Here is a 14,104-nt window from a genome sequence, read left to right on the forward strand (position 1 = left end):
ACCTATTAATCCAAAATCTAACCTATTCCACACGCCCCTATTAATATATATATATATATATATATATATACTAGTACTTTTTACCCGTGCGTTGCACGGGGACATTCTTTTTTATTTTGTATTGTGTTTTTTTATGTTTTTTTAAAATTATTTATTCATATGAAAAAGAGAAAAAACAATATTTTTTGTGATAGTTAGATTTTTTTTCGAAGTGTTAATATATGTTTTTAAAATTGTGTTTTTTTGTCGTAGGTTTTTTTATGAGTGTACTTGTCTTTTTTATTTTTGTTGTTTGTCCTTGTTTAACTAATTGATGTTTTGGATTTATTCTTTTGATATAACAATTTTATTGTACTTTACAGATAGAAGTAATATTTTTTTTAAGATCTTATTTAATATTAAGTTTGTCTTTTCGAGGTTTATAACCCTTGAAATAAATAATAATAAATTTATTTATAATAATTTGAAGTTAATATTTTTTTTTTGTGAGCAATTTGAAGTTAATAGTATAAGTTCATAGAATGACATTGATAAATGAAGATCAAGAGGAAGGGTTAGGGGAGTTTTTTATTGAATGACCTTAACTTTTAAGATTTTTTATTTATATTAATTATTTGTTGATTAATATTTCAACAAATCTAAACTTGTCTTATGAAATTCCCTATATATATTTTTTTAGTGATATCATATTTAATATTAATTTTGTCCTATGACCTTCCATAACTCAAATGAATTAAATAATAATAAAACCATTTAAAACAATTTTGAGGTTAATAGTAGAAATTTATAAGACTAACATCGATGAAGGAAGTAAAGAGACAGAGATGGTTTTTCTTTTCTTTTTGCATCACATGTTTGTGATATTTATTTTGGTAGTTTTGTATATTTTTTAGTGATATCATATTTAATATTAAGTATACGCTATGGTATTCCATAAATCATATACACTAAATAATAATAAATTAGTTGAAAGTTAAAAACTAACATTGAGGGAGGACATTCAAGGGGAAAGAGATAGAATTGGGGTTTTTATTGACATTAGTCGATTTTTTCTTTTGCATCACATGTTTGTGATATTGTGATATTATTTTGGTATTTATGTATAATATTTTTGGGTTATATCATATTTAATATTACGTGTACTCTATGACATTCCATAAATCATACAAAATAAATAATAATAAATTTATTTAAAATAATTTTGAGGTTAGTAGTAGAAAGCTAGTATAGGATAACATTAATGGAGGAAGTTCAAGGGGAGGATTTTTTTGGCATCACAGGTTTGCTATTTTTTTTGTTATTTATTATGTATATTTTTTTAGTGATATCATATTTAATATTAAGTTCACCCCTATGACATTCCATAACTCATATGAATTAAATAACAATAAAATAATTTAAAATAATTTTGAGATTAATAGTAGAAAACTATAGACTAATTAACATTAATGAATAAAGTCCAAAATGAAATGAATATGGTTATTTTATTGAATGATCTTTAACTTTTAAAGTTTATTGTTAATATTAATTATTACTTGATTAATGACTCAACAAATTTAAACTATTAATGTGTGTCTTATGAAATTCCCTAAGTTTTAATGTAAATTTTTTCCTATGAAATTTCATAACTCATACGAATTCAACAATATATGTGCTTAAATAAAAAATTGTAATTTGTTAATATTAAGTTTTGCTATTCGTTATTTTAAAATTAAGTATCGGTAAAAATTATAATTATATTAATGTTGATATATAAACTTGAAAGTAATAAATATGTAAAAAATAAATAATTCATTGTCTTTTATCTGGTTACAAATAATTCATAGTTTGTTCATATTAAACCAAATATAAAGTAGGATGAAATCAAGTTAAATCCGTCTAGATAAAATTTCCACAATCTAAGTAAATTTGGACCTTCTCATTTTTTCAAGAAAAAAATAAGAGAAGTAGTAAGCAACGAATACTTATTTGTGAACATGGACATTTGAAAGTTATATCCTAAGAAGTTTTGTATATATGCAATATGCATTTTGGGGAAATTGAGTATTAATTAGTGGCTATTGAGGAGAACGATGCAATGCAGAGTAAAGTAATGCATAATGAAAAAAGAAAGGTAAGAAACAACATAGTATTAGGGTCATTCATTTAAGGAAGCAATGTTAGAGATTAAGCCATATGGATTATTGTAGTTTAGAAGATGCAATTATTTTCCATGTGGTATTATATGTCCTTTCTTTTATAAAACAAATTAGCCCTATAAACCTTGGCTTCTTCAGAGATGACCGATTACATGAAAATGATGTCAACTATATTAAATTGTACAAAATTATATTTTGCTTCAGAAGTAGTGTCACTTGTAGCCTCTTCAGTTCTTGAGATGCTCATTCAAGTAATCATGTATTTGCGCTTTGTGACTCTATATTTTCTAGCAGGTGCTTGAACCATAAAATTCTAAATCGCATAAACTTGTCCTGCACATCGTGTGTCAATAAACTGTGGCATTTGAAAAACTACAATTTTAAAAATTCACTTTGCTATGGTAACAATAAATAGTTTGAATTAGGTACCATGAAAGTGAGGATAACAAAGAAATTGTATACATTTTCAACGATTAAGAGCACTTCAATACTATTAACAATTTGAGGTGTTTTGAAATCTCTTGTTTCATACACATGGAACATACAAACTGTTTGAGTCATCCTACATAACAAAAGTTGAGCAAATTAATGAGAAAATAATTCTTTAGGTGTTTCAATTTTAGATGATGAAATCAAGTTGAAGATCATAATGAAATAAAAAGAATGTTAGAATACGTGTTAACATTCTAGGCTAGTACATCAATAGTTAACTGTTGGGTAAATGTACCTGGAAAAATGTCTTGAAGCTTGAGCCTTTGAAAAAACAAAAGCAAATGCTTCAACAAAACTTATGTAAAGTGCACATGTTGAATGAGTATTAACACTTATTAATTTATATAGTTGTAGGGAAAATGGTTGGTAATAGTATTTTTTTCTTTTTGGTAAGATCTTATTTAGTATTAAGCATACTTTTTTGAATTTCATAACTCATATGAAATAAATAATAATAAATTGTTTTAAAGTAATTTTCAATTAATAGTAGATGTCTAGAATGACATTGATGAAGGAAGTTTAAGAGGAAGGGATAGTGGAGTTTTTTTATTAAGTGACCTTTAACTTTTAAGGTTTATTATTAATATTAATTATTAGTTGATTAATACTTCAACAAACCTAAACTAATAATATGTGTCTTATAGAATTCATAACTAATATAATATTTAATATTAATTTTGACATATGACATTGCATAACTCATAAATTAAATAATAATAAATTTATTTAAAATAATTTTGAGCTTAATAGTAGAAAGTTATAAACTAACATTGATGGAGGAAATTGAAGGGGAATATCGAACGGCTGAAATTAAAAGTCTGTTGTATATCGAACAGTTCTAAAAAATCACATATGAAATAATACGTATAATTACTTAAAAGCTCATAGATAAAAATAAATATATGAAACATTGTTTATTGATAGACTATTTTACCCTCGAGGTTACTAAACTTCTCAATATATAAATAAATATAAATTTGTTTTTAAATTTCATAAATCATATGAAATAAATAATAATAAATTTATTTATTTCAATTAATAGCAGAAGTCTATAGAATGACATTGATGAAGGAAGTTCAAGAGGAAGAGGTAGGGTTTTATTTATTTATTTAGTGACCTTTAACTTTTAAGATTTATTATTAATATTAAATATTAATTGATTAATACTTCAACAAACATAAACTAATGATATGCGTCTTATGAAATTCATAACTAATATCATATTTAATATTAATGTTGACCTAAGACATTTCATAACTCATATAAATTAAATAATAATAATTTCATTTAAAATAATTTTGACCTTAATAGTTGAAAGTTATGTACTAACATTGATGGAAGAAGTTCAAGGAGAATATCAAACGACTGAAATTTAAAGTCTGCTGAATATCGAGCGGGTTCTGAAAAATCACATATGAAATAATATGTATGATTAATTACATAAAATCTCATAGGTAAAAACAAATATATGAAACCTTTTTTTAAATCAAGGATTTACTTTCAATAGAAAAATAAACAAAAATGAAACAAAACTCACCAAATAGAGTTGATAGAAAAAATAAATAAGAAGGAAAAACAAAACTGAAAACTGAAAAAATAATGTAAAATTAGTGACCACATTCATTGTAAGACCCAGGATTTTAGAATTAAATAAATAACTAATTTCCAACTCACGCATAGGATTTTGTGTTAGCGCGAGGGGAACATGACTTGTGTTTAATGTTTGGATTAGCGTTATGAAGAAGAAATTTCAGGAAATGGTTAAGAATAGTTATATAGTCGCTATAGGTTATAGCACGAGCTTTATTCACTTTCGCCTTAGGGCAAAAACGTTAGAAAATGGCTAATCTGCTCTTAAAGCACTGTAGAAACGATATTCAAAAATATTCAGAGGAATATAAGAATTTCTCTTATTCCTTTCCTTGACAAGCGTTTCGATACGAAACCCTGGAATGTACGAACGTCCGATTCTTGTTCTCGGAGGTTTGCCGAAACTGAATCCCTGACAGCTCCAGAACCTTAAAATAAACTGTCGATGAAGACTTTTTCTATTCGGAGCTTCAAACGAAGATTCCACACGCGAGAACCGATTTCTTTCGATGTTTCTAACCTTTCTTCAGAAGGAAGTTTTCTCATCCGACATCAATTGCAAAAAGTAGTTTTGCAGTATATTTTGAAGCATACTGCGTTCAAGCCATTTTCTCACTTAAATGAACCCGATGCAAGTATCGTCCTTTCTTGGATCGATACTTAGCTTAGTTGCATAATATGACACGTCATATTTGTTCTAATTGTCTAACAATTATTCTTTAGCTTAATTCTTACACATTTTCTCGTCCATGGATCATTTTATTTTGCTCAAAGTGATCCTAATTTATATTTTATAATTTCATTAAGTTCCTCATAATTTTTGATAGGCTAATATATCATTTCTACATTTTTCTCTTAACTTTGTGAGCTAAATCTTTTAGTGTCTAAATCAATTAGTACTGGTTTTAAAAATATTTAGACTATCCATCCTTATCCTCCATCTCACTGTCGACATCTCTCTCCCTCATTACACTTTTTCATTTTCTTTCTTCTTCTTCTACAGACCACGTTCTCTGATCTTTCTTTTCTAATTCTCCTTTCTTTTCATTTTCTTTCTTTTGCTGCAGCAGACCCATTTTTCTATTCTTCTTCTTATGTCTCAAATTTTCTTTCTTGTTGCAGCAACAACCTGCCACCGTTCCTTCTCATCATCCCCACCATTTCTACTTCTTCCTTATTTCTTCTCATCACCACCATGAAACAACCAAGGAGCCAACACCACCTCACCATATATCATGTTCTTCTTCCTCCTTCAATCAAAGACAAACCACCACCGTCCATTCTTCTCCTTCTCCTCCCTATGGCCTCAAAAGGAGCAGCACCCACAGACACCACATGAGCCACCACCTTCACCTTTTCTTCTCCTCCATGGCTGGCCAAACGCACCACAACCCTCTGTCCTTCTTCCTCACGTAGCTCCTTTGGACAGCCACGATGACCACCAATCTGCCCCTTTGAGAACCACCATCACCTTCATCTTCCAATTTTATGGTAAAACTTCTTCTCTTTTGCTTGATCATGCTCTTGGTCAATTAAAATTATTCCTTTGATTTCCATACATAGTTCTATCTTTAAAGTTATGGTCATGCCAAGAATTTAGTGAACCATAATTCTTGTTTACAGAAGGTTGAGTTTTTATATTTGTAAAATTTTTAATTGGAGCTTTTTCCAAAGTGCTTTTATAAATGTTATTCCCCATCACCGGATCTATGGATTTCACCGATTAGTTTTCTAAAAAGTTGTTTTTTGAGTTAAGTGATTTTCAGATTTTAATGATTTTAATTTAAGCCTTGATTATTTATTTTTTTAAATGTAAAAAAAAAATGGCTTTGGAAGTGATTTTAGGAAAAAGGAAAATTTATACATAGTTATGTAGATGTGGCCGAGCCTATGGCATGTGTTTTGAGTTTGGAAAATCAATTCTGAAACTTGTTTTTGTTTAGTGAAAATTCATAAGTTAAGTTTGAGGACTAAAAGTTTATTGTGGGAAAACTTTAGGATTAAAGCACAAGAGGCTGAGAAGTTTTGGGTTAAATCGGAGTTTTAAAAGTCTTGGGGTTTGTTTGATAAATTTATTAAAGATTGAGGGTTGAAAAAGAACTTACTTTTATGTGAGGACCTTTTCGTGATTATGTGCTTATCAAGGGACTAGGGTTGAATTATTTAAAAGTTGAGGAGTTGTTTGCGAAATGTGTTTTTTTAAGGACATTTCTTTAAAACTCACAAATATTTTTCTCTTTGGACTTTAGTCCTTGAAACATAAAGCATTTGCATTAGCTAAGTTTGTTTTGGAACTTTAGATGTGACCTTAGAGGCTAAGGTTTAGTATATGAACTTGTGAAGGGTACGAAGGACGAAAGCTCCTCGCGGCGAAGCTAAAGAATAAAAGGAAGTGAGCCGACGTGGAAAACAAAGATGTGATTGGATTGGAGTTGCAGTTTTGGATGGAGAAATTGGCTAAGGTAAGGGTAACTCGGTTTTAGCGCGTCTTTGAGTCTTGCATGCTTTTATCGCACTGCCTGCGTTTGAGATGAAGATGTTTATATTAATTGACATTGGATTATGATTATTATGCTTGCAATGTTGTATGCTCGCTTATATTGACTGTTTCTGAGGTTTGTGCCAAACGTTTTCTGAAGGCTTCGGCCGAGTAAACTTATTGAGACGTGTGTCTCCGATTTCTGAGAGGCTTCGGCCGTTTACTGGTTTCTGTCATTGAACTGCGTTGGTATGCAATTGAATTGAATTATGTTTATTGATAATATGAATAACATGTGATTATGTTAATTTGATTATTGGATTTGAGATTGTTGTTTGAGTGACCACTGAATTGGATGAGATGTTTTGGTTTGCTTGAAGTGGTGATGAGGTGGGTTTGTCCCACGGGATTGTCCCGTCTTTCGAGGCGTTATAAAGTGACATTCAGGGGAGTCCGTTCTCCGTCTGTCCCGTCTTTCATGGGCGTTATTAAGTGGCAGTGGAGTGGATATTTTCACATGATTGTCCCGTCTTTCATGGGCGTTATTAAGTGGCATTCAGGGGGGTCCGTTCTCCGTCTGTCTCGTCTTTCATGGGCGTTATTTGGTGATAGTTCAGGGGAGTCCGTTCCTCGCTCTATCCCGTCTTGCGAGACATTATTGATCGATCCATTTTGGTTGCAGCATATAGTTGCATTATAGGGCAATAATATTTGCTTCTGATGTTTTGGTTGATATCTGATTTGATGTTATATTGTTGAGGATTGTGATATCTGATTTGAGGTTATATTTTTAAGATTGTTGATATCTGATTTGAGGTTATTGTCATATGAGTTGATTCTATGTTGTTGAGGTTGTTTATATCTGGTTTAATTCTATGTTGCTGCTTCTATTGATATCTATCTTTGATTATATTGTTAGCTTATCTGTTTGTGGCATCTATGTTGCTAAGTTGTTGATATCTGAGTTAAATTCATATCGTTGATTTTGCTGATATATGATTTGATTTCATGTTGTTGGATATATGTTGTCATTTATTTTGAAATAAGTTGCTGGTTTATGTGCCATGATATGCACTTAAATTTGAATAACATGTTTTTCTCTTTTATACGTGGTAGTTGTATGGAGTTAACCCTTTCTATTTGCTACTTGTTGTTTGGGCGCTTAACGCTATTAGGCGATGGAAGACTGTCGATGAAACTTGACCTTTGCACGAGTCGGAGCTGAAGACTTGAAGATTAGTGGAAGACATGAAGAGTAGAGTCAGGTTTAAGGTTAGAGCCTTGGGTTAGAGAGCTTACCGTTATTGGTTTAAGCTTGCCTAATAATTTTTAGGAATTTGCATTTGAGATTCGGGTAGGTTCCGATGCATTGCTTTCTTGCGATTCCCCGGTGTGGAGATCGTAGGGAGTAGGTCGGATTAGGGTGTCGTGACATAACAGATTCCTTGTTGGATCTGATCTCATTCGTTAGATTTGTAGTTGTGTTCTTTCGTTCATACATTCGGGAACTTGCCTGGGTCAAGGCTTGATGTAGATTTTATTTACTGTTGGGTGTAGGCATTACATGTTTTGAAAACAATTCAAAAGAAAAAAAAATTACTCGCTTTATAAATTCATTTGGAAAATATTGCATATTTAATTTAATAGGTTACTAAAGTGACACCCGAAAATCGGGGCGTTACATTCATAGTGTAAATATCACCTAAAAATGACATAAATTGAATAAAGCTTAAGGTAGACGATGAAGATGACAACACCAAGTTATGAAATAAAATAAAGGTGACTCTCATTTAGTTGGCTAAGTTCATAATGAAACAATAAAAATTACGGAAAATTCAAGAAACTTACATGTTTTCAAGATGTAACATTGGAAGAATGGAAAACAACAATGAGAAAATCTGAAAAAAGAAACAAATTGAAACTAAATCAATGAAATGTAAAAGATAAAAATAGGCTCCATTGTACCGGATTAGAAGAAACTATTATCATTTGGTCAACTAAGTTGATAATAAATTAATCAAAATTAAAAGAAAGCAAAAAACTTACATTGGTTGAAGATTAAACTGTCAAAGAAATGGAAGTAAACATCATAAAATTGTGCAAGAAAAATAATGAAACACAATTAGAGAAATAATCAAGGAGATGACTTTCATAGTTTATGAAGATAAAATATTTCTGAAATTAAATAGAAGTTACAAATAGATCATAATAATATTGATAATCAACAGCAAAGAACAAAACATGCATAAATTACAAAAGTAAAATAAAATTTGTAACTTTCATATATTTAATAAGCGATAATAACGTGCATATTGCGAATAAAGACTGAATCTTACAGGAGTGGAAGATGAAGAATGAGAAGAACGAATGAGAAAAAATAAGACCGTTTGGGAACAACGTAGCATGAGAAGAAAATCTGAAGAAAAAGAAATGGCAAAATCATAACAGATAAATCAAAAAGGATAAATAAGGCGAAAAAAGAAAAGCTCTTACCGGATGGATGATGATGATGGAGAAAAACTTCAATGCCTGAGAATGAAAATTGATGAAGAAGAAGTGACTGATGGAGAAGAAAAGACGCAAAAGAAAATTTTCTAACCTGATGGAAGATCTTCTTGTGCTGGAATGATGCTGTTGGAGAATCCAAATCGAAGAGATATGACCTGTACATGAATGAAGAGGCTGAAGGTTAAAATGAGAGAGATGAAAATAAGTTGAAAGGGGAATGGAAAAATGTTTTATATATGGGAGATGAAGGAAGAAACTCTTGGTGATTTTGTAACCATAATCCATAATCAGGAGTTACAAAAGCAACAAATAAAACGGCCAAGAATATGAAAAGATTGTACAAAGAGTTTCATAAGAAAATGATCAACGGTTAGGATTAGAAGCAATGAATGGCCAAGATTGATTTCATATTGAATTACTCATAAATTTACGTATATGACCATGGAAAAATTTCAACCCATGTGTATTAAAGTATTAAATTACAATTTTACCCCCAAGGTTGCAAAAACTTTGCTTTTATATATATTATAGATAGATAGATAGAAGATAGATTATAGATTATAGATTATAGATAGATAGATAGATAGATAGATTATAGATAGATTATAGATAGATATATAATTCTTTGATTTTGGTCCCTCTAATATTATGGTTCTTTATGTGATATTTAACGGAAGGTAATGATAAGGGCTTAAGCCTCAGTATTATTTTTGAAAAAATAATATTTAGAGGAACCTATACCAAAAAAACCCTAAATTTAGAGGACAAAAAACATATTTAAGTCTGGTTTTTCTTTAATTTTCTAATCTCGTGTTTCTCACGTGCCCTCCCCCACTGTTGGGTTTGGTTTTCACTCTCCTCTTCACAAGAAACAACAATTAATCATTTTCTGGGTATAAAGGTTGAGTTATGATATAGAGTAATGATATATACACACCTCATTTTTAAAACACTTCATTTTCACCTCTTTTTGTTTCTATCTCTCTCCTCTTACCATCTATCACATCTCATACTTTCTCTCCCTTACTTTTTCTTTTCTTCCTATCTCTCTCATCATTCCACCTCACACACCTCAAAAGAGAGGTGTGTGAGTAACATTATTCGATTCTTATGATATATACACATCTCTCCACCACTTTTCCACCTTAATTTTTTATCTATTTCTCTCTTCTTTATTAATCAAATCAACTATCACTTCTTTATTTTCTCTCTCATTTATCATATCTCTCTTCTTCCACCTCTCCACACCTCAAAGATGAGGTGTGAAGATATAATTATTCATAAATGTTGGATTTTTTTCTTTTAAATATCATGATTCTCTACTCTATTTCCTATTGTATTGTGTCTCCCTCCCCCAATTCATCAAATCTTCTCCCAGATCCCTCAATTTTAGCAGTAATTTCCTTCCTTTGAACTTTACTCTCATTTTCTGAATCACCCATCCTTCACTCACACTCCATAGAATTTCTCTTATAAGTATTTGTTTCTTTCTTTCCCATGTTTTATTTTTCCATAAGTTATGTTACGTTACTTTTTTATGTTTTAATCCTCTCCTAACTTATCTAATTAATTTCTTTTTTTTCTCATTGTTTGGTTGATCCTTCAAAAAAACTACTGCTGCTGGTGGGACTTGAACACGAGACTTCATGGAACAAGACATCAAGCTTTACCACAGAACCACCAGTTGGTTTTGTTATTTGAACCGTTTTTTAATTTATTATATGTAAACTATATATAGCATTTAATTTTTATTACAATTTAAATAGATAATGTTCTTTAAAAAAAATTATTAGGGGTTCATTTTTATTATTTGCCCAGGGCCTCCAAAATGTCGGGACCGGCCCTGGCTAAAGACAACTAATTGTTGCATGGAGTGAGTCACTCTCTGTTTCCCTTTTTAAGAATCTTAAACTTAGAAGAAAAATAATTAGGTAAATTATGTGGTACCCATAACATATTTTGGGTATGGTACCCGCGTTGAGTAGTTTAATAGATGATTATCATATTTTTGTAGGTAAATTTTACATTTTCGCATTTCATTTTACTATTCAATTAATTTCATCTCATCAAATTTGTTTTTTAATGAAAAATGGTTTACTTATAGAGATGAACAATGATGGTTGAGATGCGCGCAAAATGAGCATGATTGACGGATGAACAAAGCCTAAAAAAACACAACCTACAAATCTCATGTCTCTAAGAATGAAAACGTTGCATCACTACGATAAAATAACATCAAAATTATAACTTGTACATGCTTCTTTATTATTGAATTATCTCATTTTGGGCACCATACCTTGATTTGAGTTAAGGTACCCTAGCAAACACCAAATAATTATTGCTAATCGTTCTGGTTGATTGTCAAAATTAAATGACAATTTTAAATTTTACTATAGTCTTTGAATATAATGTATATGTGGTTTTAACTTTAAACATAGAAGGATCTAGTTTTCCAATAGTTCCCTCCTTTTTGTTTGTTATTTCTTGTGTCCTGACCTCCCTCTTGCAATGTGGGCAACTGACAATGTACAAGTCTCTTAACTTCTTGAGTATCTTATGCTTATATTAAGTAGCTTGGGTATCATCAAAATTAAATTATTTTCATTAGTCAAAACTCAAATCTTATCCACTTGACAAAATTGAGGTAGGATATTGAAAAGCTTACTCAATAGTTGCTATGGTTTTATAAGAAGAGAGCAATACAAACTTCTTTAGAAATGGTTTTAAGATCTTAACTGTTGTGAGTTGTATTTAGGATCATCGGTCATCCAAAATTGTCGTCGAGAGTGATTCTCTCGCTGCGGTCAATTTGATTAATGAGGGTTGTTCCGTCCTTCATCCGTACGGCTATGGTAGGTCATATTAGAGGTTTGATTCAGAAGGACTGGGAGATTCACTGTGTCCATGTTCATCGTGAGGATAATCAAGTTGTTGATTGTCTAGCTCATGAGTTAGCCTTGGGGTCTTATGTGTTCGAGGTTCCTCCTCCTGGATGCTCTACGATCTTGCTTTTTGATTGTACAAGAGTTACTTTCCCGCGTTCTGTCCGCGTGTAGTTGTTTTTCTTGGGCCTAACCCCTCCCAAGCCCAATAGTTAAGAAAATATCTCACATGCCGGACTGAAAAGTATAAGGCTCCTTAGTGTGCCTAAAAGACACCATTATAAACTCATAATGCTCCTCATAAGTTGAGGATGTTGTTTTCTTTATATCCCATTTCGTTCTGATTTGGTGGTAAACTGACTTTAAGTCTAGCTTAGAGAAAATAGTTGTGAAACGAGTCATTACATCACATATTCACATAAGGTTTAACTTTACCGGTGTTTTTCAAAAAAATTATCGGGCCTTTACCATCCTAATAACAAAAAATAAAAAATTTACCTAGCCCATTTCCACAGTTAATCAATTCCTCACTCCCCACAACACCATGGTTACCCGCCTTGGAAACCCCGCGCCGCCGCCGCTAAGAAAAAACGGCAGTCGCTTCCTTCTCCGTCGAGGAAAATAAAATCCCATCAGCCCTCCCCTCTCCGCCAAAGGAAAATGGTTCAATTCAGCCACAAACAGTGGTGTTCCACATGATCGGCAAGGAGACTCAGAAGATTGTGATGACTGATGCAAACTGTGATTTGCTCCACACCTGAGGATCCATCACCAATGTCCTTGCCAAGGCATACGGTAGGAGTGAGTTGTAGATTAACTAAGACACAATATAAGGTGTTCTATTTTCTATTTCTTCTGTCATTTTCATGGTAATGGGAAAATTGTTTTTGATAATTGAAATGAAACTTGTCAACAATGACAGTTCTAGTGGTTCATAGGAAAAATGATGTGACTTGGGCATGGTTTCTAAAGCTTTTTGTTCTTCTCAATGTATGATTCTGAAGCCTGATGCATTCACTATTACTCAGGAAGGTTTTCAACACATGTTGCTTTATTGCCAAGGTATGTCACTATTAATCAAAAATCTCAGATGTGGTTTGTTTATTCACTTATATTCACATTACTTATTCCCACCCCCTATAGCTGTATATGGTTTCTTAGACATGAATGTTTAGTGGTGTGTAGTGTCTACTGAAGTTTGGTCTTTGTCAAATATTTTCGTTAAATTATGTTTAATTTTCTTAATAGTGACCGATGACAGTCTGTCATGCTGTAGAATTGAATTGATTAAATTATGTTATGTTCACAATTTTAGTGACTAAGTTTTAATCAAGAAGACCCAATTCTCAATCGTAGAAAACAAGTGAGCATACCCTCTTTCATTCCTCTCCTGCCCTTCAACAATAGATCCCCTCAACCGCATTCAAACAAGTGAGCATACCCGCTTTTTCATCTGTGTTGACCCATTCCCCAACTTTTCTTCTTTCGCAAATCACAGGATAGTAACAATAGTGAGATCCTATCAAAATGTTAAAATTATACTTAAACATATACACCAATTCATCACATTCACAAAACTAAAAGTTAAACACAATAAAAGATAAACAAAGTGTCTAACTAGACGACTAATCTAGAATTTTGAATTCTAGATAGCCTAGTATGTCCTACAAGCCTGAATATGGATAATCATCATCTAGTTGATCATCATTATCAATGGCATCCACATCTTAAAATTAAGCAGATTTTTCTATATAAGCATATAAGAACTTATATGCATATAAAAATTCTTAGTTATCAATTTATAAATATAAAATGATTTTAAAATATTTTATAATATATATACTCAGAAAATATTTATTATTTGCTTCAAATTGTAAGTTAAAATAGTTATTTATTTCAAAATAAAAAATTAAACTAATTATAAGTTATTCAGACCATTATGTGACTTATTGTTTTTGGAAAGATATTGCCTAACTTGTGGCTTATCTTGTAGCCGGCCCATTATCATGACAACA

General features: G+C 31.2%; 1 long non-coding RNA gene across 1 annotated transcript; it reads left to right on the plus strand.

The window, feature by feature from the left end:
- Positions 1-5,146: 5,146 nt before the first annotated feature.
- LOC130716611 (uncharacterized) lies at positions 5,147-8,309 on the plus strand. The gene is made up of 3 exons (XR_009012095.1): positions 5,147-5,711; positions 6,564-6,682; positions 7,875-8,309. It is a non-coding gene; the product is annotated as an uncharacterized LOC130716611 (long non-coding RNA).
- Positions 8,310-14,104: the final 5,795 nt, after the last annotated feature.

This window comes from Lotus japonicus, chromosome 5, assembly GCF_012489685.1.
Source record: "Lotus japonicus ecotype B-129 chromosome 5, LjGifu_v1.2".
NCBI lineage: Eukaryota > Viridiplantae > Streptophyta > Magnoliopsida > Fabales > Fabaceae > Lotus > Lotus japonicus.